The following is a 25,960-nucleotide window of genomic DNA, read 5'->3' as shown; positions in this document are numbered from 1 at the left end:
ACACTTATTTTCCAGGTTCGCGTCTCACATCCCGTGGAAGTCCCTTCTTTATTACGGTCACAGTGTACTATTGGTTTACCCCCTGCGGAATGTAGGCTCCACGGTAGGGCTTCTGTGTGATTCGTTCTCGTATCCGTCCCAAGTAGCTAGAACATTGCCCGGCAGGTAGTGTGTGCTCCGTAAATATTTACTGAATGAATACATGCCAGGATTAATGAGTTCCAGCATACTCGGTCCAGGTCAAGGTTTTTAGCCCAGGGCAGGCATGACTATGTCCGTCACTGAGTTTATTTTAAATCTCAGTAACTCTTAGGACCTGGCCTTTCAGGGCAACCCCTCCGGCTGCCACTGGCCCTCTCCCTTATGTTGGTGTGGCATCTGCAGGGGTTGTGGAGAGGTCCCAGCCTGCCCCCCTCAAGGGGAGTTGCCTCATCCTGCCGGGTCAGGTGGTAGCCCCCGTCCTTGGGTCCCTGTGGCCTCCTGTGTCAGCTGTGGTGTGACAGGTCTCACTGGGTGTGGGCCATGAAGCTGCTCGGTGCCAACAGCCGTGGGCCTTGCCATTGCACCAGATGTGAGGCTCCTGGACTCCAGCTTCCTGGTCCCAGGAGCTCTTGGTCACTTCTCCCACTCTGCTGGTGCCCCCGGGCTCTGGGATCCTTCTGTGCCTGGCTGGAAGCCGGGTCTCACTCTGTGCCCACCTTTCTGGGGCAGTTGCCACCTCCCGGGCTCCCCCGGGGGAGGAAGCCACGAGCCCAGTGACCGTAGGTTTCTACCCCCGCTTCCAGTCTTGACCGTCAGAGCCCAGCTCTTGCTTCGTCCGTTTTCTCTTTCTGCGGCTCTTCCCATCGGCCACAGGCCGTGCCCTCCTGGGCTGGGTGGAAGCCCTCCCTGTTCTAGTCCAGCCAAGCTCACTCTCTGGTGTATGGGTCCACTCTTCCCCTCTGACTCTTGAGAAGTAAAGCCCAGTTTGAGGAGCTCCAATTAAATCCCTCTTGTCTCTCGGCAAAGCCTGGCACATTTTCCACCACATTTTAAGATACATCTTGCAATAGATGATAGGTCATAGTTACTTGTCAGCATTTTCTTTCTTCCTTTCCTACTGCACCTATGACAATTAAGGACACTTGGCATAGGCAATTGTCTGGCCATGGCCTTAAACTCTACTCTGGAGTTTTAAGACAAGCAGTACCTTCTTCGTTCTAGCCTCCGTCTTCTTCTCCCCAAGGTAATGGATACCTCTCCTGCAAAGGTAGGAAGCTATCAGGCAACCAGAAACAATTAAAGGGTGACCCAGAAGAATATACATTGTTTAATACTTTCAAGAAATATAATTCCCAGTACGAAAGATCACCCTTTTAATCGGTATAAATGGCATTAGACCACCTTCATGCGATAGGCTGGCTTCCATGCTGTATCCTGGAATACAGCTAAAGAGAAAAAAGAGCCTGGGGCTGCCGTGGAGTAAGACGCACGGACCCCTGGATAAATGCGACAGTGCTGTGCACCAGTCACAGCCGCTGAGAAGTGCTGATGCAGAGTGGGGATGAAGGTCCCCAAGACGGACGCCATTAAACACTGGACCCAGCCTACTGTCTGATTCCTTGGTCATTAAGAACACTTCTGATGCGATTGTGGTTTCCCAATGTGTCCTTCCTGGAAGAAGAAAACGTGCTGTCAGTAAATAATAATAGCTTGTCCCTTTGGAAGTTATAGGTTTTATTTTAAGCTAAATAGTCAGAGTTCCTTTCTGGACTGACACATCTGCCTCACAAGAACAGTATGCGTGTGAAACACCACAAAACCTGAATTCCTGAGTCTGTACAATGAGAGCCAGGCCCGAGGGCCCAGTGGATCCAGAGGTGAAGGCCGTCTTTCAGGACACTTTGGGGTTAGCTGGACGTCCTCTTTAGGAACAGGTTAACCTCAAACAGTGCCTTTCTTGGCAAACTTCTATACTTAGGTCAGAGCTTTCTATGTCAGTTCTCTCTCTGTCTCTGTCTCACACACGCAGACACACACATACACACAATAATGAACGAGTGGACATGAAGTAGAGAGGGACCAAACTGTGTAATAACAACCAAATCTGAGAAAAAATTCACTGTGAAGAGTGAGATGCACTCAGGTAGATGTTGGTGATAACAAGCGATAGGACTTGGCAATGGCAAGAACCATGAGCTTGTTGAAATGAGCTGCCTTTGCTCAAGCAAAAAAAAAAGAGAAATTGTAGCCAACCTTCAGGGGTGCCACCTAGCTTCCGCAACAGCCTGGGAGGTTGCCCGGCAGAGCCTGAGGGGTCTTTCTCTCTTCTTATCTCCACTTCTTGCTTCTCTCTTTCTATGAAAACTGCCTTTCTTTGCATCTCTGGTTCATATAGAGGAAAACATAGCTGCCCCGCGTGTCCCAGATGAATTTCTAAGCAGAATAGCACCTTCTTTGTGTTGACTCCAACCGAGACTCATAGGATGTGTGTTTCAGGTTGGATGCAAAGTTCTGGGGAGAGAGAAAGTGAATGCTCTAGCTTTGGGCCTAGCAAATGCTCTTGGCCCAGCCAGCCATGGCCCAGGGTATCATCCCTTCATCCCTAGGGCCACATCTATAGACGGGAAGTGGCGGAACAGGGAAGTTGGTTCCCTTTCCTGAGAAATAGGTGTACACTGACTAGACACCAACCCAAAGACATTATATAAATGGAGCAAGGCTGAATGCGGCCTTGAGTTAAGTATTCGAGTACATTCAGTCTGTTTCCTTAAGGTGACACTGCATTCCAATCCAAGGTGTGTTGATTCAGAAGATAACCTAGTAAAACGCCAAATTTCATCAGTCAAAGATATTTAACCTCAGACATTCCAATGCCGTGCTATTCTTATTATATGTAAAATTGTATTTATATCTTATTGGGAAAAGCATCATCAGCCCCACTTTGAGAAGCAAGCTGAGTTTTCTCATAAATGCATTTAGCTTTTTCATAATGACGTATTCCCAGAATGCTAGGCTTAAAACAAATTTGAGTAAATCAGAGCAGAAGATACCATAAATGTTAATGGCAAATGAAAAGGCTGGGGGGAATTCTTATGAAGTATATCAATACTTTACGTATACACAATGATAAAACGTTACAGTTTAAAATAAGGTACGTTGATACAATTCCAAGAAAATATAAAAATACAGGTAGTATCTCATATGGGTCTTTCTTGGTGCATGGAGAGCAAGGAATGAGACTTGGAAGAGATTGTAGAGGGAGATGAAGAATAAGAAGGAGAGGAAGAGGGGGCAAAGGATGGAAAGAGGAAGGGGGAGAGGAAAGTCCATCTAAGTAAAGCACTCAGATGGCAACGCCCACGGCTGAGGCAGGAGAAGTTTAGCTGAGGATGGAGAGGAGGATGGCGGAATGGCCACCCTTATAGCTTTGGAGGATGATGACTGGGAGGGTATCCTGGAGGCTCCTCCTCGGCTACTCCCCAGCCATCTAGAACCCACCGATCGTTTAGCAGGTGCCATCTTTCCTCTGCAGAACAACTTGGTAGGAAAACCACACTAGAGGATTTTCTCTTGCAACTTCCCTCATTACCTCTGCATGAAGAATAATTCTCAGCTGGGATCTAGTCTGGTACAAACAATATCTCCTTTCCCCCTTGGTCACAGGTCCTGGTAACCTTCTTATTGTTTCTTGGACCGAGGGCTTCCCCAGGCATTGAAGGGAAGAGTTTCTGGGGTGCATGGACAGCGGTCACATTTAGCAGCCAGAGTGTACACTGTGGCACACAGGTGAGGGGTAGGAGGAAGGGAGATGCTTAGAAAGGAGACGCGCTAAACGCTAAGAGCTTCTAGCCCCACTGTGGCACTTATTGCCCAGCAGGGTCAGCCGGTGTGGTTATGTCAAGCCCTCCTTGTGGTCTTGACTGTAAACTGTCAAAGCAGAGTTGCCATGAATAAAACCAAGTTCTAAAAAGAAAGCTCGCACTATCTGTGCTTCAGAAGGAAAGCTGAGCGAAGCTGAGAGGGTCTCCTTGGGGACCCGTCCATGAAAATAGACCTCTTTTGTGATGCTTGAGACACTACAAGCACCTGGTTTGTACTGGAAGACTGGTTGGAATTTGAACTGGTTCTACTGGGAGACATTACTGGATAGGTCACACACCTGGATGACGAAGGGGATCAAGTCAATGGTAAAGAGGCCAACAACAAGGACGAGCCAAAGAAAATAGTGTTTCTCCTCCAACTAGTAGCTTTGTTCCGAGGGATGAGTTAAGAGGTTTATAACCATTTTTTAAAATTGAAGTATCATTAATTTACAGTGTTGTGTTAGTTTCAGGTATACAGCAAAGTGATTCATTTATACATATATTATCTCTTCTTTGCCAGATTATTTTCCATTATGTGTTATTAGAAGGTACTGAATATAGTTCCCTGGACTTTACAGTAGGACCTTGTTGTTTATTTATTTTGTATATAGAAGTGTGTATGTGTGAATCCCAACCTCCTAATTTATCCCCCCACCCCTTCCCACTATCCCCTTTGGAAACCATGAGTTTGTTTTCTATGTCTGAGTCTATTTCTGTTTGGTAAATAAGTTTATTTGTATCAAGTTTTTTAGATTCCACATATAAATGATATCACGTGATTTTTGTCTTTGGCCTACTTAGTACGGTAATCTCTAGGTCCGTCCGTATTGCTGAACATGGCATTATTTCATTCGTTTTTTATGGCTGACTGGTGGTTTGTTTTGAGGGATGAGTTAAGAGGTTTGGATCAGTGGTTCTTGGCTTCAACAGACTTAATGCTCCTTTCCTTAATGCGTATTTTATAACATTCTCTTTACAAACTTATAATGAAATTCACTGATAACGTATTCTATCTATACATGACATTAAACACGTAACTATATTACACTAAGCATAATGTGAAGGAGAAATGAAAGCTATTCCATGTTCAGTTCAACATGGACATTTGTGGGCACCACTGAACAGGGAGACAGAAGCCGTCAGGTGTGCAGATACGCACAGACAAGTCTGTAAGGTGGTAGCCGCAAAGCCAGATGGAGATAGTCTGTCCCTCTCTGGAGCTTCAGATCTCATGCGTGGCGGGGCCATCAGTGACTTTTCCCATGATGAAAAATATTTTTTTTAATTTCAGGAAGAAAAGTTCTACTTCCCCTCAATTTTCATGGCAACTGCATTTCTGCAAAATTCAATAGGTAGTAAAACTGCACAAAAATACTTCCTGTTTCTATGAAAAACAGAGTTAGGTTCCAGGCTCGGATTCTACCTACATTCAGGTTGTGTGGGATGTTTGAAAAGTTGGTAGGATGGGGGGCAGTTTGTTGTGCAGTGATGTCCTGGGTGTTGCAGAACCTCTAGAAGCCCCAGCTTCTGTCCACTAAACAAGGCACCCTCCCCAGCACAGGCCAACCGAAGTACCTCCACCTCCACTTAAAACTCCCCTGGGCCATGTCCTACCTCTCTGGAGGTCTCAGAGTCTCGTAGTCATGGCTTGGAAGGGTCCTTAGTGGTCTTCTCGGCTTGTTGGTTACCAAGGGTTGGTCTGGGGAGCAGTTGGTAGCTCTTAAGACATACAGATATCCAGGCACCACCTGTAGAGATTCCACTCAGGAGGCAGGACTCTAGAATGTCCAGGAGACTCTGGTGCACAGCCAGGTTTGGCACCTCCTGACCCAGGTATCCCTCGCTCTTATTCACGGGGTCCCCTTCCCATATCTGGGGTCAGTGGCTGCCCAACCTGGGCTTGAAGGTGCCATGCTTCAGTAAATAGCATCAAGAGAGCCACTTCTCTTCCCAGCCCACTTGTCAGCCCAGGAGGCAAGCCAGGATTGGAGCAGCTGGTCTGATGCACACATTCCTCCTCTGGGCCTTTGCCTGCAGCAGCCCTGGAGATGGTGATTCAGACTTCAGCTTTCTCTGCTCTGCTCATTCCCCCACTGAATCAAGGGTGAGAAACACTTTGCTCCAGGTCTCCATCCTTTGAAGTCCCATTGGCTGAGTCAGCTCCCCGGCTACCTTTAGAAGGATCCAATACAGAAAAGTTGTCCTAAAACTCAAGACCTGTACATTCATGGACAGTGCCTGGTGAGACAAAACAAAGACAGCTGAAGAGTCCTATCAGGGCTGTGGAAAAGAGCTGGACAAGGAAGACAAAGTGTTGTTAAGCGGAAGGGATGAAAAATACTGAAATCAAGCACAAGAGTTTTCAAAGTGCAGAGTTAAATGATTGGTTCATTTATTCATCTTACATAATGCAAAATGCATCTACTACATATCAGGCTTTCTTCTAGATAATGATAGTATGACAGTGAATAAAACAGACCACATACTAGTAGAAGTACAAGTAGAAGTACAAGTAGATGGTTAATAAACAAGATCATGACGGAATATGTACAGTAAGTTAGATGGTGACATGCTGTGGAGCACCAGTAGGGACTTCAGTAGGGTAGGAACGTGCGTGCATGTGTGTGCCTGTGTGTGTGTGTGTGCGCACATGTGTGCACGTGACATCTTATGGCTTGGGATATCTATTTGGCAATGAGGAGGGGAATTTCTTTGACAGTGGTGATTGGGAGTTTAGTTGTGTAGGAAGAACGGGAAAGAGAGATTGCAGTTGTTAAGACAGGAAATGATTCAAGTTTGGGTAAAGTTTTTTAACAATGAGAAATGAAGAGAAACAGAACCACTTTAGCATGGCAATAATTACATTTCTGGGTTTGCGTAAGGGATGTTGAGAAACTTCTGGTTGCAAACCAACGTTTTGTTTCCCTGAAGCCCTTCGCAGTCTTGGAGTACTGTTTAGATTTCAGTTCCTTAGAGTTCTTCGTGATATGGACTAAATTCACTGTCCTATCCCACGGAGACCAAGCTGTTTGTACATCTCACACCTGATTACTTTAGACTGGAGTATTTGTGCAGAAAAACCCTGCTTCTTAGATGTGGTTTTGATTGGTGTCTTTGGAATGAGGGCCTTATCAGCTGTGGTGTATATACTAGTGTATATAGTCTTTTTGCCAGAAATATTGACCCACCCTTTACCAGAAATATCCCTATCCCAAAATATCACATTAGGAGTTTATGGATAATAATGCTTCAGTAATATTTGCTTATTTGTATAATATTCGGTTAAAAACACTCTCAGGCATATTCATTACCTGTAAGTCTCTCAGTAACTCTGTGGTTATCAGGGCAGGAATGTTATACCCTTTCCACAGATTCAAGGAGGCTGAGCGAGTTACCCAAGTGTGTATGACAAATAATGATCCTCTGTACTGTTGACTATGTATGTGTCAGACAGTGTTTAAATGCTTTTTACATATTAACTCATTCAGTCCTCACACACAGCTCAGTAAAGTGGAGACTGTTTATAACATCATTTTACCATCAAGGAAACAGACACAGAGAAGCTATGACTGGCTCAGCCACACACAGCTTGGATATGGTGGAGCTCAGAACCACCAATGTCTACACTCCGAACCACCAGGCTATACTCCTTTTGTTCTGGAAAGCAGATCTCCCAGCTGCTACCTATTTTAGGGAGTTTTTAACTTCACACACAACATCACCACAACGGTGACAAATGTTGGAGCAGTAAAGGGCAGCAGTGTGGATGGGAAAGACCAACAGTTTTGGAGAGTGACCTGAGCTCCAGTTCATTTGGTTATTTTGCAGTTGGGTGAGTTCCTTAAGCTCCCTAGAATGTCTGATTCTGTCTATGAAATAAGGGGATAGTGATGCCGCTCACAGCATGGTGAGCATTCGATGGGTGTCCTATTAAAGCATCTAACTTACTGTCGGACGTGTAATAGGTGCTTACTGCTTGTACATTTCCTTCCTACATGAAGGATCGTCACTAGGCTTGGGTCAGAGGAACAGTTAGGGACACGGTAGTGAAGTAAACTGTAAATGGCGCTGGCTGTTTTGCATAGCCTTTGAGAAACTCAGGGTGGGACTTGTGTAACCTAAGAGAGCAACTCAGGTCGCGGTGGTGAGCGAGGGCACGGTTCCTCATGGGTGAGGCTTAGAGGGGCTGCTCTTCAGTGAAATATCATTTCAAAGTCTGGGTAACAGGTGAAGCAGCTGGTGCGGGGGTGATTCTCCCTTCTGACCTCTTGATCTGCCCTTGGTCCTTGCTCCTGGGAAGATGCTTCCCTGAACTACATGGTGGTCTCCATAGGGCTGCCCAAGCTTTAGGTAGAACAGAAGTTCTCAACTTTTGATTTAAGGACCCCTTTCACTCTTCAAAATTATTGAGAACTCTACAGAGATTTATTTACGTGGGTTAACTATTGATATTGACAGTGTTAGAAGTGAACACAAATTTTAAAATGAATTTTTATTGATCATTCAAAAATAATAACTTATTACCTGTTAACATAAGTAACATCTCTTTTATAAAATAATTAGATTTTTGGGCTTCCCTGGTGGCGCAGTGGTTGGGAGTCCGCCTGCCGACGCAGGGGACATGGGTTCGTGCCCTGGTCCGGGAAGATCCCACATGCCGCTGAGCGGCTGGGCCCGTGAGCCATGGCCACTGAGCCTGCGCGTCTGGAGCCTGTGCTCCGCAACGGGAGAGGCCACAGCAGTGAGAGGCCCGCGTACCGCAAAAAAAAAAAAAAAAAAAAGATTAGATTTTTAAAACAAATAGAAAAAATAGACTTTTTTCTGGTATTATTTTACATTGTTTACATTGTTCTGGAAATCTCTTTATATCTGGCTCAACAGGAGACAGATGAATTCTCATGTCTGCATCTGCATTCAGTCTTTGAGGTATTATACATCATGTAGCTTTTTGCGAGAGAATTTGTGTGGAAAAGGCACAGATCATCTTTGAATTAGTATCAAAGTAGTTTTGACCTTATGGACCCCTTGGAAGGGTCTCAGGGACCTTTGAGGACCACTAATGTAGAATATCTTTTTCTCTTTAAACATCTTTTTTCAACATTCTTACAATTTCTTCTCAACGCCTCCCTCCTGATGCCTGTATTCAAGTGATCATGATGGATAATAATTCTTCCTTCAGCATTCTTGGCTTTGGCAAGACTGGAGATAGTGGATTCAGAGGTCTCCCTCCTTCTCTCCCTCCTTCCCTCTCTCCTTTCCTCTTCTCTTCCCTTCCTATCCTCCTTCCTTGCTTCACAACCTGGGGAGTTTTTCTGGTGCCTCCCGACTGGTCTCTGTGCGTCTAGAACCTGGCAGTTGCCAGGTTGTGTTTTGCTTGACATCATTCACAGTCTACTTCCTTCCTCAAAATTCTTGGTCTTGTCTGACATTTATTAATTCTGGCTTTTGTTTTATAAATATTTCAAAAATGTTTCCAACCCCAAATTTTTTTGAGATGTGTAAAGAATTTGTGGCATGTTCATGGCAGAGGGTAATATCTGCGAACTTCAGAAACTATGCGGCAGAATTCTGCTGCCAGCCAAGACTGAGTCACTGGGCCTGGATTTTCTTTCTCACCAGAGACAACAAGGAAAAGCACTCCATAAAATACATGAAACCAGAGGTTTTAAAATACTGGACATCAGCCAGTGAAGGACAGTGGTCCCTGAGAGGAAAACAAATGAGGTGGACCTTATGAATGCTCTTGGTCACCAACTGAGAGAATTTTCAGGCCATGGGAGGGTGTCCAGCCAGTTCCCTGGGGAAGGGGGATCCAGGGAGAGTTCGCCAACTTCCTGAATGGGTGTGATGGAGCTGAGAGCCAAGGGAGACCAAGGTGGCTACAGTTCACAGAAAGGATGCCAGAGGAGAGGGAGCTGGAGCAAGAGAGAACGTCAGATCTGCGGAAGGCCCCCTTTAAGAATCAGCAGAGGGCTGCGTGCCGTCGCCCAAGTGAGGTCCTTTGGTACTGAAGACCGTCCCACAGATAGGCCTGCACCCCCCTAGAGAGGAAGTTTATGAGTACATCATCTTCTGGGGAAGTGACATCAAAGACATTACTGTGGGGCTTCCCTGGTGGCGCAGTGGTTGAGAGTCCGCCTGCCGATGCAGGGGACGTGGGTTCGTGCCCCGGTCCGGGAAGATCCCACATGCTGCGGAGCGGCTGGGCCCATGAGCCATGGCCGCTGAGCCTGTGCTCCTCAACGGGAGAGGCCACAACAGTGAGAGGCCCGCGTACCAAAAAAAAAAAAGACATTACTGTGTGCGAACCTCCGAAAGCTCAGCACGCGCTCCCTGCTATTGTTCAGTCTTCCCTGGGCCCGGCCTCCTCCTTCCAGCCACATGTGCCTTCCAGCCCCTTCCGAGGGATGCCGCCCTACAGCCAGCTGGCCGCCAGCTCCCTGCTCAGCCAGCAGCCTACCGCTTCCTTGGGTTTAGGAGCTGGCTTTCCGGCTGTCTCAGTCAGCAAGAGCCCCATGGTGGAGCAGAGGCTGTCCAGACTGGTTCTCTTGATAACCTGAACACCGAAAAGCTGTTACCTGGCAAGGGCACCGCGGGGATGCAGCTCAACGGGTGCCCAGCCCCCCCAAGCAGCAAGGCTGCCAGCGATGTAGCTCAGCCGGCAGCTGGGCAGACTCAAGGGCAGGTGAATGATGAGAACAGAAGACCTCAGAGGAGGCGGTCGGGGGACAGACGAACAAGGAATGGGTCCAGAGGGCAAAGCCGTCCAACTACCGTCAAGGAAAACACAATCAAGTTTGAAGGCGACTTTGACTTTGAGAGTGCAAATGCCCAGTTCAACCGAGAGGAGCTGGACAAAGAATTTAAGAAGAAACTGAATTTTAAAGACGACAAAGCTGAGAAAGGGGAGGAGAAGGACCTGGCGGTGGTGACCCAGAGTGACGAGGCGCCTGCCTGAGGAGGACCACCTGGGGCCCAACTGCTACGATGACAAATCCAAGTCCTTCTTTGACAACATTTCCTCCGAGTTCAAGACCAGTTCCAGGCGGACGACGTGGGCTGAAGAGAGGAGGCTCAACAATGAGACCTTCAGGGTGTCGGGAAGGTTTCTTTGTGGCCGTAGTTTCCGGGGTGAATTTCGAGGGGGCAGGGGCAACGGTGCAACCCGTCGTAACCCGACTTCCAAAGAGCTGGGACTGGCCGGGTGTAAGGAGGCAGCTGAAGGCTCTTGCTGAAGCGGCACAGACGCCAGACTGTGTCTACGAGGATGCTGGAAAACGCTGCACTTACTGCGGGAGTCGTGGGTCACTTTGTTTACTGAGTTTGGAAAATTCCCATGCTACTGCTTATGTTTTGGACTGAACTGAACTTGGACGTGGTCTGAGTTACAACCACTTTTTTGGGGGGACGCGTATATGGGAAACCTCTTTGAGGTGTCTTGGCCTATTTTTCCTTTTTATTTGTGCACAGCCCGACTCTCAGGTTTTGGTACTTTGCAGAAAGGTTTCTAGAGCGAAAGCGTGATCCTCACTTTGTGACCTTTTTTGGACAGCTTTGGTTTTTTAACGTGGAACCAAGTCCCATTTGGCAAATGTGGCAGCCAATCGCATCTCTGTAATCCAAGCGGCCTCTGGTGCTGCTGGCCTGGTACCCACTGCCACAGGCGGGGCCTAGGAGCCAGGCATGGCCGGCATGGGGGCATGGAAAGTGGGGTGTCCCACGATCATGTTGTAGAAGCAAACCAGACGACCCTGACCTCAAGGTAGAGGGCGGGGTCGGGGGTGCTGGAGGTGTAGGATGGGGCCCTGAACGGGAGGGAGCTGGGAGCTGTCACTTGGAGTGTGGCTTCCGTAGGAATCCAGGCTGGGGGTGAGCGCCCAGGACGAGCTCCTCTGCGGCGTCCCTCTCCCTCCTGCCCTCTCCCTGCCAGTCCCTGACCCAGGCCAGTCAGCGTTGGACTCTGGCCGAACACTGTTCGGTGTCTCATCCACTTGGAAATGAGCCAGTCGTTTTTGTTTTTTTTTGCAAGGTCGGTTGACCGAGAACATATTTCCTCTCCATTGTAAATAGTTCTGTGTTTTTGTTTTACTGGTGGGTGGGGAATATAAATTTGTGGCATGAGCAAAGGGATCAGACCTTCAGTAGAAGCGTGCGTCCCTCTGACAGGGCATTGTGGTGAGCATAAGTGCCTTGGTAACTAAATCCCTTTAAGTAGGCGGAACGGTTTTAGTTCTGTGTCGATTAAGTTACTGTAAAAGCTTAGGTTTATTTTTGTAGGAATTAATGGCTAAGAGTTAGAACATAGCAACGCGGCTGCTCTGTTGGAGCAATGTAAACTTGTAATTATAAACAAACATGCAAACCTTTAAAACTCTCTTCTTCTCTGCTCTGAAAATAAATAATCTTGTTGACTCTGTTAAAAAAAAAAAAAAAGAATCAGCAGAGTACCAATCTGCACATGTATGCGAGGAAATTACCTGAGGCCAGAAAAAGTACCGCTCTGAAAGGATTAGATGGTGCAGAAGGCCAGGAATAATTTCTATTCCTACCACCCAGGCTGGAAAACCTAATTTGCAGGCATTTGGTAGAGGACTAAGAAGGATCATGCTTCAGCAGTGGGGCAAAATGAACCCTAGACCCAATGCTGCTGTGCCCCTGCCTAACAAGGCACAAAGCAGCACCCCAAAATCATCAAACATTTCCAAGAACTCAAATGCATCCCAGAACACAAAAATACCCAGCGTCCAGCAAGTCAAAATCCAGAATGTTTGGCATCCAATAAAAAAAATTCACCAGGTATACAAAGAAGTAGGAAAATAATGAGGAGAGAGATCAGTCAATCAAAACCAGCTAAGAACTAACACAGGTGTTAGAATTAGCAGACGAGGACCTTAAAGCCGCTTTTTATAACTGTATTCCATATGTTTGAAGAAGTAAGTAGTGGATTGGAAGATATGAGAAAGAAAGACCCACCTCTAACTTCTAGAGATGAAAGCTACCATGTCTGAGACGAAAATATACTGGATGAGATTAACTGCAGGTTAGACACTGAAGAGAATAGATGAATACATTTAAAGACACAGCAATAGAAACTATCAAAGTGAAACAGAGGGGAAACAAACAAACAAAAGAACAGAGCATCAGTGAACTTGGAACAGTTTCAAGGAGCCAAATACACATGTAACTGAAGTCCCCCAAAGGAAGGGAGTAACAGACGAAATATTTGAAATTAGTGACCAGAATGTTTCCAAATTAGATGAAAATGATAAACCCATAGATCCAAGAACCCCAACAAACACAAAGAAAAATAGCGTTTCATGGTAACCAAATTGCTTAAAGCCAGTGATAAAGAATAAAATCTTAATAAAAGATTAAAGATTAAATTAAAATTAATTAAATTTTATTAAAATCTTAATAAAAGCCAGAGAATAAACACACTTGCAGAGGAATGAGGACGACAAAATGGCAGATTTCTTACAGAAACCATGCAGACTAGCAGACTTTGGAGCCTTATTTATAAAGTACTGAAAGGAAAAAAAAAACAAAAACCCTGTCAACGTAGAATTCTATACACACTGAAACTATCTTTCAAAAACAAAGTTAAACTGTTTCGAACATAAAAGGCTGAATTCATCACCAGAAGATCTGAACTACAGAAACATTAAAGGAAATCCTTTAGGCAGAAAGAAAATGATGATAGATAGAGATATGGATCTATTCAGAGGAATAAAGACCATGGGAAATGGCAATGGAATTATTACTTAAACTTCTTTAGAAGAAAATGGACTGTTTAAACAAAATAATAATAGTACAGTGCAAGGTTTATAACATATGTAAAAGCAAAATGAGTGACAAAAATAGCACAAAGGCCAGGCAGGGAGAAATGGAAATGTAGTATCGTAGAGAGAAATTTTCATCACAAAATGTCTATTTAAAAAAGAAGAGGGGGCTTCCTTGGTGACGCAGTGGTTGGGAGTCCGCCTGCCGACGCAGGGGACGCAGGTTTGTGCCCCGGTCCGGGAAGATCCCACATGCCGCGGAGTGGCTGGGCCCATGAGCCGTGGCCGCTCAGCCTGCATGTCCGGAGCCTGTGCTCCATAACGGGAGAGGCCACAGCAGTGAGGCCGTGTACAGCAAAAAAAAAAAAAAAAAAAAAAAAAAAAAACAGAGAAGTGTCAAATCATAACTTCAGCTTCCACTTTCAGGAACTAGAAGAAGAAACATTACACCCAAAGCGAGCAGAAGATAAGAAATAATAAAGAACAAAGCAGAAAGCAATTAAGTAGAAAACAGAAATACAGTAGAGAAAATCAATGATACTAAAGCTAATACTTTGAGATCAGTAAAACTGATAAAGCTCTAGCCAGAATGATTAAGAATAAAAGATAGAAGACAGAAATATCAATAGCAGAAATTAGGTGATATCACTGCACTACAGTAAAAATATTAAAATGATAATAAAATATTAGGAACAAAATTATGCAAAAAATATTGACACTTAGATGAAATGGACAAATTCTTTGAATGACACAAACTACCAACCTCACTCAAGAAGCAGGAGATAACTTGAATAGCCCTCTATCTATTAAAGAAATTGAATTTGCAGTTAGAAATCTTTCCACGTAGAAAACTTGAGGTTTAAATAATTTCCCTGGTAAATTCTACCAAACACGTTAGGAAGAAATAATATCAGTTCTGCATAAACTCTTCCAAAAAATTGAAGGGGAGTAAATATTTCCCAACTCACAAGTTCGTCCCAACTCTAAGAAGCTAGTATTACTTTGGAATCAAAACCGAAGTGAGAGAGTGACTTGGACATATATACACTACCAAATGTAAAATAGATAGCTAGTGGGAAGCAGCCGCATCGCACAGGGAGATCAGCTCGGTGCTTTGTGCCCACCTAGAGGGGTGGGAGGGAGACGCAAGAGGGAGGGGATATGCAGATATATGTATATGTATATCTGATTCACTTTGTTATACAGCAGAAACTAACACAACATTGTAAAGCAATTATACTCCAATAAAGATGTTAAAAAATAAAAACACCTTAAAAAATATACCAGCACAAGAAAAGAGAGCTATAGATCAATATTCCTCATGAACACAGATATAAAAGTTTTAAACAAAATAAAATCTAATCCAACAATGTATAAAAAGGCTAATACACCATGGCCAAGCAGGCTTTATCCCAGGAATGCAAGGTTGGCTTAGTATTGGAAGATCAAGAAATGTAATTCACCATATTAATAAAACTAAAATAGAAAAACCATATATCATCTCAACAGATGCATAGAAATCATTTAACAAAACCCAATGTCTATTCCTGATAAAAATTATCCAAAAATGAGGAATACAAGTATACTTCCTCAGCCTGATGAAGGGCATCTATGGAAGATCTGTAGTTAACATCATACCTGATGGTAGAATACTGAAAGCTTTCCCCTAAGATCAGGAACAAAGCAAGAATATCCACTTCCCTCATTTCTATTCAACATTGTACTAAAGGATGTAAAAGGTCAAGTAAAAGAAACAAAAGGCATCCAGACTGGAAAAGAAGAAGTAAAACTATATTTGCAGATACCATGGTGGTCTATATAGAAAAGCCTATGGAATCTATTTTAAAATCTACTAGAACTAATAAGCGAGTTCTGTGGGCCACAAGATCGATGTACAAATATCAGTTGTATTTCCATACACTAGCGTTGAAGATCCAGGATTGGCATTTAAAAGCAATACCCTCTACAGTAGGATCAACAGTATGAAAACTTTGAGATAAAATAGAAGACTTACAAGACCAGCATGTGAGGTGGTAGCCGTGGGAGGCTGTCCTTCCCTTGAGCCCATGGTGGGCGAGGCACTGCTCTTGTCTTCTGTCCCTGCTCCCTGCCCTCCCTGGCTTATGCCGCTCTCTCTGCAGAGACTTTTTCAAGATCTTTCCCAAATCACTGGCTTTTCCCGGGTCTTTCAGGTACGTAGCTCACTTCTTCTATACATGGAGCAGGGAAAGCAGAAAAAGCACTTGATCCTTTTCCAGCCATCACCAGTTCATTCCCGAGATGCTTTCCTTTTCATGAAACAGCATGGGGAAAGAAAACTCTCATCCCAGGAAACTTAGGGCTTTCCTCTGCATTCAAAACAGGATGCCCTGGGACCCCTTCTTCCTGCTCTTAGGAAAGCCTGGGTTCTAGGTGGGCACCTTCTCTCAGACTGTTTCTCTGTGTCATTATTCCCATGGCCAGGTTGAGTTGGGCAACACCAAGTTACTTGATAAACACATGGTTAATATGTCAAAGCAACAGGAAAGCACTGTAAGTGATTATTATTTCTTAGAGAATAACAGAAAGGAATGACAAAAATATAGAGTGTGGTAAGACTTTTCAATTTCGTTTACTAGCATACTTGCATTTAAAATCTTTGGCCTTTTTATTTTAAATTGAAAGGTAATAAATGTTCTGCTGATTTTATGATCCTGTGAGTAGGGACTACAGTGTTGCCTCTGCTAGAATTCATTGCGGGGCAGTAGAAGTATGGAGTGATACTTGCTATAAAAACTCTCCACCCTCCTCCTTAGCTGGTCTGTTGACTACTTCTGACATTCAGGGTATTGCTATGGTTGATGTGAGTGTTTTGGGACAGGGGGTGGAGGGATTCCCTTCCTCCCCCACAAAATACATGGTTTTGTATTTTTTATTTCTCTAGTAAATATAAAATCTTATATTTACTAGAGAAATTAAAAAATACTTATATTTACTAGAGAAATAAAAAAATATAGATTGGAAATGATTATGGGCAAAGCATTATATTGGTGAATGTCATGTAGTTATAACAGTATACAAACTGAGAACATGAAATATAGAGGGAAGGTGTGAAGAGGTAGGGTTGAGCTGAGCCATGAAAGGCAGTCTAAATGATGACCTGGCTGATTGAGAGGAAAGACGGACGTATGAAGAGGTTTCTTGCTCAGGTATAGATTTAAAATGAGCAGATTGTCTATTTTGGATGAAAACCAGCGGGCCAGAGAAGGAGCCCCTATTCCAGAGGCCTTGAATTGTCTAGGCTTTAGAGCAGCAATGTCCAATGGAATATTTTGCAGAGATGGGAACGTTCTATGACTGTGCTGTTCAATATGGCAGCCACTAATGATGTGAGGCTACTGAGCTCCTGAAATGTGGCTAGTACATCTGGGCAACTGGATTTTTAATGTTATTCAATTTTTAACTATTAAAACAGCTTCATGTTTCTAGAGGCTACACGTATTGGATAGCACAGATCTAGAGGAATACGAGAGGGAATCTTTAGTCCTGAGAGCCCATGCAGAAGTCACACTCAAGGGATCTTCTGTGTCTCCTGCCCAGGACTGGTACCAAGTCTGGATCCTGCATCTTTTATGCCGTTATTGGGAGATTGGGATCGTAGGCTTCTACCACTGTCACTCTCAGAAAGACTCAAGGCTCAGTGACATTGGCCTCCTCCGAGGACAGTACCAGCTATGTTCTTGACCATAGGCTGAGCTCATCAGCGGGTCTAACCATCCCAGAGTTGGGATAGCTCAGCATCCACCATCAAGGCTCTCAATTCAGTGACTTACTAGTAAGGATGCAAGAGGCAAAGAAGGAATCAGTGGTACCAGGGCCTCTTCTCCCACCCCTTGGACACAGCTCTCCTCCTGCCTCAGGGGAACAGTGATTATTGGAGTAGCCCACCAGCTGCCGGGTTATTGCCAAATTGTTTGTTCTGAGGAAAGACAAGAGCAATGAATAGGTGAGTGTTAATACAATCTTTGGACATTAGAGAAATGGTTCAACAGCTCTGGCGCTCCTGAGTCTGCCCAGATTTTCTTTCTGCTTCTACTGTCAGAAGTCGTGGCCTGCTCTCACTCTTGCAAGTACCTTTGCTGGCAGAGGCTTACTTCCCACGGGTCACACTATTTCTTGGAAAACCATTAAAGGACAACACTAGAAACTAAATCATTCTTGTAGTTAGCATTTGCAAAGTACATGGTTACCTCTTTTACCCAAGATGGTGTATATAAAGCTAAACCTATTTGACTATCTCGTAACTCTCATTTTTCCTTTATTTGCTGGTGAGACAGTCATCATCTTAAGGAACCCTGTAACTGGGTAGTGTTCAGAGGTGATGCTGGAGAAGGGAGATAGGCATCATTTTAATTCATGGAGACTTTGCATGCTGGGCTGACTCTACATGGTGCAGGATGGGCCATGGAGACTCATAACACATTCCTGAGTGTGGTCATTGCTTTGCCTGTCTGTTATTGTGCTACAAACTCAGTGACTTAAACAACAGCTTGTTATTATCTCTCACGGTTCTGTGGGTTGATGGGACTCAGCTGGGTGGTTCTCCTTTGGGGCCTTTCCTGTGGATGCAGTCAGAGAGCAGCTGACTAGGGTTACTGGCTTAACATCCAAGATGGCGCTCCCATGGCTGGGGTGGGTTCTGGCTGTCAGCCGGGGCTGTGGACTGGGGTGCGTCCATGTGGCCTTTATGAGGCTTGGTGTTTCTAATAGTGTGGCCGTCTCAGGAGAGTCATACTTCTTACCAGGTAGCTTTGGGCACCAGGAGTGAGTGCTCCAAGAGTCCCAGAGAGAAGCTGAAAGGTGTTTGATGATCTTGCCTCAGAAATTTCAATTCCACCTTATCCTATTGGTTGGCATTGGTTAAGTCACTGGTTCGGGGGGGCCAGAGTCAAGGGGAGGGACTCTGACTTCACCCCTTAATTAGAGGAGTGAAGAATTTGCAGCCATCTTTAATGTACGATAGCGATCCTATTAAAAGGAAACCACTTAGAGAAATGAAATTGGCAGTTATATTCAGGAAGTATCAAAGAGTTGAGAGGCTGCAACATGAAAATCTGGATTTTGGAAGGTGCTTGGGGAAGAGGGAAAGTGACAAAATTTAGGGATGAATTATAGAAATTTGCAGAGCACCAATGGTGGTGGGACCACGTAGAATTACCAGGAAAGACTGTTAGATTTAAAACTGTGTTTAAGGAAAGCAGTACTTTTGTTACATAGCTTGCACCTGACTAAGCACAAAGGTTTCAATTGGCCCTGCTTGGATGACGTGGGAAGCTGGTAATGGCTGCCTTTTGGATGGGGATGGATGATTTGGTCATTGGTGCCTTCAGTGTTCTGTTTTGAAGCAATCATCAAATCAAAGACAGCTGGTAGAAAAGAAAAGGCCTGCCAGTCTGGTTCTGTTAGGTTACTAACAGTTCTTGGAAGTTACTAAGTCTACCGGCCTCTGGAACTTGCTGTGCACTTTCTGTGTTAACATAGGAAAAACCGGGTACAAGGAGCCTCTGTGGTCATTTGCCTTCATTGAACAAGATGAAAGCTGTAGTTGGAACTAAGGCTTGGCAGGGCAATGTCTATCTTTTCTTCTTCATAAAAGAGGTTAAGAAATAGTTTATTGTCCGTGGAAGTCTTATGATAGTTTATACTTTCTCCCCAGCTCTCCTCTCTAGTTCACACGTGGCTGTCTGATTGGTAGAGGTCTTACAAAATCAGAGGAACTTGGGCAGAAAGATGATCACAGAAGCCCACACAAGACTGCATAGAGAACGATTAAAACTGCGAAGTATTACATGGAAAGAGACATAGGTTTAAAAAGTGATTATTTGGAGCTCAGTGGATGGAAAATGTGTGAAAGAGCAAAAAACTAGGCCATAGAAGGAAGTCCATCTAGGACAGTGGTTTTTAAATCTATCTCAGGGAACGCTGTGGTTCTGTGAGCAGTTACTGGCAGTTCCATAAATAACAAAAAGATAGGCGTAGCCAGAGTCACAGGGGCGCAAATGTAATTGAAAAAAAAATTTCCCACAACTGAAGTCAACTTAGCTCATGAATCCTCATTTGCATCTGAGGCCAGAAGAAAATCTTGCCAATGCAGAGTTGTTTAGTCTCTGCTGGGTCAAGGCTCCGTCTCTTTGGGGAAACAGCACAATCTATTCAGAATTTTCCCTCTTCAAGTGGCTTTTTTTTCTCTGGACAGTAACTGGGGCTCTTCAGGGGTGGTGGAGATGGAGGTATGGACTGCTTGAGGCTTGTCCTGGCATCTGGATACGGCTTCTGCCTGCTGGCCAGTCCTCTGGACTTACAGCCCTCAGCTGAGATCCTGCTTGCCCTACTGGTCCCCAACTGCAACGGCTCATCTCAGTCCGTCTGAAGCCCCCTTGGAGGGTCTGGGACTCTGAACATTCGAGGATACACTGGACTTAGTGAGGCAGCCTGGCCCCAGGTTCGGGCAGTTCCGCTGTCGGGCTGCCCCTCGGAACAGGCCATGCTGGACCCCGGACTTTGCCATGACATGGGCGGTGTCCAGGGCTACGCCAAGGGGAGCCCAGGGATGCCTCTCTCTTCCAGGGTCCCCTCAGTCTCTTCTCTTGGGAGGAGGCTAGGGTGTCTCTTGTTTGGCGGTGGTGGAGAATGGGGGTGCTGGACCCCCTCTCAGCGACCTTCCAGGGTCAGTAAACACCAGGGGTCTCCCCTCTGCTTTCCTTCTCACCTGCTGGTTAACTCTGCTTCTTTGGGTGGGAAAAATACCTTTCATTCTTGACATGAGCGTACATCCTTCTGAACTCGATGGTTTATGATATAAACTCAAGGCTCAGAGTTCTCCAGCACTTTGGCTTTGGGGATTCAAGGAAACAATCACACAAATGCTCCCTCTTTAAAGCTGCCAAAGCTAGTGGGAATGTTTATAATGGACAGTCCTTCAAAGCGTCATGCCTCATAGGCCGTGGGGAATGCCTTGTGTTTCAGATCACCAGAGCATGCTGTACTGGTCAGTGGGGTGCTATTTCGTGTGCATATTAGCTATTCCTCCAAGGAGGGTCATGTGATCTGAGCAGCTTGACAGGTCGGGGAGAGGCTGAAAATCCTCAGGGATATGGTCTCTCTTAAGGAAGGTGGCCCGGGGTGGCAGACGGTCAGGTCTCCCAAAGGATAAGTTTCAGAGGTGGGAGGGTAGTGAGGGACACACACTCCAGGAGGGGTCCCGAGGCTCTGGGTGTTATTTCTGTTCCTCGTACGGTTTTGTCGAACACACCTGTCCTCATGTTCATGAAGTGGTCTCTGAACTGAAGCACACGCCCGCACCCAGAGCACTTGTGCGGTGCTGAGACCAGAGCAGAGAGTGATGTAGGGTGACAGTCTCCACCCCGTGAAGACCCTCCAACCCAGGGTGGAGTGAGGCAGGTGGACACACCTGTTACCTAGGAGAGGAAACAGAGGGAGGAGAATCCAGGGAAGGTGGTCATCATCGCTTTGTGAGGGAGGAGATGAATTCATGGTCCCAGTAGAGCAGTGGCTATAGGTGGGAAGGTCAGGTCTTCAGATCCCATCCCTATAACGGGGGGGTGTTTGAGGGTCCCACCTGGGTTTAGGGGCCCCAGTGTCTAGTGGAACAGCTGGGGTAGGGGTAGGTGGGAAGCATCGAGAACATAAAAGAAAAATAAAAGGAAAGTATAATTTTTTACTTCTACATTATTGCACAAATCAATTTTTCTTTCTACTTGTGAACTATTCAGAAATCTTCATTATGTAAAGAGTAAGACAGTTTATCGCTTGTGAGATAGTTCTGCGGTGTCGAACTGTGTTAGTTTCATTCATTGCCACTCGGACACACTCACTGAAGTATTTTCAGGTGGAGGATACAGAGGGAGGGCATCACTGTAGGAGCTTGGACGCACACTTGTTCACAATCCTGCGTGCGCGTTGGAATCATCTGGGAGGTTTAAAAACCCTGAGGTTTGGGCCTCGGCTGCAGAGTTTCTGAAGGGACTGATCTGAGCGTTGGGAGGTCCAGATGCCCTCGGTGATTCTAACATGTGGGCCAGGTTTAGAGAACGGCCACCTAAACAGGAATAAACTAAGAGATGGGACATGTGATGAGTTCTCATAATACTATGTCACCAGCCCCAGATGTGAACCAGTTCCTCTGAGAAAAAGGAACCATACATGTTCTAGGACCAGCTAAAATAAAAAGTGAGAAAATGTCATCATTCGAGAGGTCGCAAGGCAGCATTAGGGCAGAGGCGCTGTTGCTGCTGTATCGTTTATGCTTTTTTCCATCGCAGAATTATCTGGGGCAGCTGAGGCCCAGGTTATCTCAATTCTTGAGTTTCTTGGATATCAAGGGATGGGTTAGGGAAAGGAGTGCCTGCCCAGCCTGGAAGGGATACAGGAAGGGGTGGTGTGTTCTATTAGAAAGGAAACAATCATCATTTACTCAGTGTCTCCTGGAAGGATGGCCTAGGTGGTTCTCAAAACAAGCTGGGGTCCAGTCACTTGCTGGAGGTACGGACTGGAAGGGGAAGGGCCGCTTGGAGCCAAGCGCGCGCTGCCAGGACCCCAGCATCCTCCACCCCCCCCCCCCCCCGAGGTCTAGGTGTGACCCATTCACTGCATTCCTCTGAGTTCAAAACGAACCGGTGGGGTAAGTAGGTTTTAAGCTTAAAAGCACACGAGGTCTGGCCAATAAGTCTGGTATCAAGACTGTACCACTTGCACTGCTGCTTGCCCATTCAGGCGCTTAACTGTAACAATAAAAGTAGCAGGTGATTCGTGTAGTATCAACTCCGCGCCTGGCCCAGGTTTACAGCATTAAATCCTTTAATAGCCCCAACCGCTGCACGAGGTGCGTGCTGTTAAAATCCCTTTCGCAGAAGAGGAAACGGAGGTTCGCAGAAGTTCCGACTCGACCAAGTTCACAAAGCTCCGGAGGCTGGCCGCCGGTCAGGCTCGGGGACAGAAGTGTGAGTGTCGCTGGAGCCTGGGAGCCCGGCGGGTCGGCAGCTCCGTTAGAAGTCGTGCCCAGGGACCCCGCCGTGGAGGGGGGCAACCGACTGGCGAGGTCTCGGTGAGTCGCTCCATCTCAGTCCGGGGGGAGCGCGCAACAGCCGTCCGGGGCCCCTCGCGGGGACGCCAGGGGCACCGGAAGGGGCTGGCGGTCTTCCCGTCTCCCGAGTGGGGCGGGGTGGGAGCCGTCCGCCCCCGCGGAGCCCGAGCCGGAGCCAGAGCCGCGCCCGCGCTTCCCGGGCGCGAGGGCGGAGCCGGTTGGGGCGCACAGCCCGGCCCGGAGCGCGGGGATGTGATTCTCGCCCGGCTCCCAGGGTGCCCCCGCCCGGCCGGCCTCCCCGCTCGCCGCCCGCGGGGCGCCCAGGTAGGAGGACGCTGGGGCGCGGGGCCGGAATTCAGGCGGGTAGGGTTTGCGGGGGGGCGGGGGGAGCGACTGTGGCCGTGGCACCTTCGCGGAGTCCCCTTTCCCTGTGCAGCGCGCAGAAAGCGTCCTTTTTGTTACTCTTGGTTGTCAGTTTGTTGTGTAAGAAGGTGATGGTAGTTTGATTTGTGGGTTTATTTTTATTTTTGGGGGGGGGTTTGTTTTTATTCCTGTGTGAAGCGGGAGTAAAAGTTGTTCAAATCTGTCTTTGGGGAACTTGGCAATCTTTCTGGAGGGTTGTTCTAGGGTGTGTCTGTAAATTGCATCCAGGCGTTTTAATCCGGCCAAATTCAACTGATTTGGGAGTGGCCCTCTTTGGGGTTTAGGGTCAAAAGTGTTGTCTTCTCAAGAAGATAAGGTATGAATTCCCTAAACACAGTGGGGAAGGGTACCTTGTGGCCCCTTCAGATGAAGGATGATGCTGGGTGGTGTAGCTACGGACACCAGGAAGACACTCCTTCACAACAGGCACGTCCGGCCCTTTACAGTTTATAAGGCTCTTTACACTTTTTTTTGACTTCAGATCTTTTTATTTGAAAGTATTTTGTATTTGATTTGTGTTACCAACACCCTAAGTAAGTTTCTAATGTAAAGACAAGTTTGAAAAGGTACATTATTACATAGGAAGGGAGCTTTAAAAAGATATGGACCAATCCTGAAAGTAGCATGGCATGGAGTAGTTATTTGACACTTCCTAGTTTAGCACGTTGTCCATTTTATCCATATATATTATTTATAAGGTGCCCCAAATAGAAGGTTTAAAATTAGGTTAGTAATTATTTGTTTTAATAGTTCACATTTATTTAATGAAAAAGTAGTTACACTAGATGTCTTTGTATGTGTTTAGGTACATTTGCACATCTGCATGTGTCTGGAACTATTATATGTATATACACGTGTATAAAGTTCCTGACACAAACCTGAATTCTAGGTGTCAACGCTCCACTTTTTAAATAGGAAGAACCCGGGGCTTGGAGCGAATATAGCGCCACAGAATGACGATTCCAGTCGAGACCTGCGGGACTCCAGAAGCTTCTAAACCGCACCGCTTTCTTCTTGCACGCCTGGGGGGTCACATCCGCTCAGTGTGGTCACGCACTGTACGGTTCTTTTAGATTTACTTAAAAGACAGATGTGGAAATAGATAGAACTGGGGTCTAACTGGTGAATAGGGAGATCCCATTTCTGAGCTCACATCTAGCCAGTGGCTGGGAATCCAGTGTGGCCTCGCCTGACCCGGAGGATAGAACTGGGGGGACGCCCGGCTGCAGCCCCCAGGGGGCTTGGCTGCTCTGCCTGAAGCAGAAACCAGCACATCTGCGGCCTGCAGTTCCGCTCTCTGCTAGGAGCCTCCGGGTTTGGGAGCCTCCTCGAAGCCCCTTTACACTTTCTGCTCTTCTGTCCTCCCAGCAGTCTTGTGAGAGACATGCAGTTATCACCCTCATGCTCCGGCGGAGGAAGCAGAAGCTTAAACAGGGTGGTTAACTTGTTGGAGGGCTGGCATCCGGAAGGAGACAGAGGCCTCTGGACTCCACACCCTATGGCTTCTACTTTATGGCATGATCGTTCCCAGTGGTCCTACCTTCCAGGGCGTCTGGAAGGTGGATGTGCAAAATGGGACTCTGGGACCGTTAAGAAAACGAGGAGCACTACGGGTGGTGCTGGGGAAGGCGGCTGCCATTTCCCCACCCAGTCTGCTCTGCAGCTACAGGCATCTTTTTCTCTCTGGACTCCTTTCAGTTTCTTATCTAGTATATCCTAGTTAGTATTTCATTTAATGTTCTGTATTCGTATCCTACCTTAAGTTTTGTGCTAGACAGAAACGTGGGGCCTTTGGGATGGGATTTGATGGAGAAGGGGTGTGGCCGTTGTGTGGGAGCCCTGATTTATTGTGTCTTGTTTGGCTGGGTGCCATTGTGCTGTGTGTGGAGCATCTCGCGCACCTGAATGTCCTCAGGGGGCCTCCCTGCGGTTCCAGGAAGGATTGACCTGAATTCTCACGTGAACTTGGCAGAGGCCGGAAAAACCCTCCCTAATAGGCTCTGAGGGGCCCTTTGTGGGCTTTCTTTTATGGCTCTGAAACACGCAGCATCTTGAGTAATTCCTTCACTGTTGGTGAAACACTATTCAATTTTAGATTCACTTAACAAATGTTTATCGGAGGTCTACTGTGTGCCGGGGACCGTTCCATGTACTGAGGATAGAGCAGTGAACCAGATAGATGCAAATTCCTGTCCTCTAATGGATGGGAGTCCTCTGGGTGAAGTCACAGGACCTTGGAGGTCTCTCTGCATAATGAGGTTCTTGGAACTTTGCCCCCTTGGACAAAGTGTGGGGAAACGGACTGCCCTCAGGCAGGACGTCGGTTGATATACTCTGGCTCAGCCATGGCCTTGGACCAGGACAGATGGAGAGCCTGTGACTGGGATGCATCGGTGGGAGGTGTGTCCACCTGGACGTAGGTAGAGAGGTTGTGGAGAGAACATGTCATTGATCCAAGTGGCGAAGCTGGACAATTGCAGTGAAGCTACCATAGCATAGCGGGTAGGGGAAAGCAGAGGTTATTATTACTGTGGTACGTGATGGACTCAGTGTGCACTTGCCGCTTTGAAGGACAGAAGTCATCAGGGGCTCTGCCCCATGATGCTCCCCATTTGCTGCTGTCAAACTTGCTTGCGTCTTCCTCCCTTGGAGGTTAGGTGGGCCGACAGGATCTGCACTGTCAGCAGCTTTGCTCCCTCTCTGCACCCACCCGCCCCATTGCCTGCCGGGGCCCCAGGCAGCGCTGCTGCAGCCTCCTGGCCGTGGCGCGCGGGAGCTTGCAGAGTGATCTCCCTAAGTGTGGGAAGGGGCTGGGTTCCTCGAGGCTGCGG

The 25,960-nt window shown here is 46.5% G+C and overlaps 1 protein-coding gene and 1 pseudogene across 6 annotated transcripts in view; both read left to right on the top strand.

Moving 5' to 3' along the window:
* The window catches only part of IL1R1 (interleukin 1 receptor type 1), a 154,635-nt gene that overhangs the window by 88,061 nt on the left and 40,614 nt on the right, over positions 1–25,960 (top strand). The window lies entirely within an intron of this gene.
* On the top strand, positions 8,626–14,017 carry LOC132435178 (protein LSM14 homolog B pseudogene; annotated as a pseudogene).

This window comes from Delphinus delphis, chromosome 12, assembly GCF_949987515.2.
Source record: "Delphinus delphis chromosome 12, mDelDel1.2, whole genome shotgun sequence".
NCBI lineage: Eukaryota > Metazoa > Chordata > Mammalia > Artiodactyla > Delphinidae > Delphinus > Delphinus delphis.
This window is presented reverse-complemented; position numbering and strand designations above follow the sequence as displayed.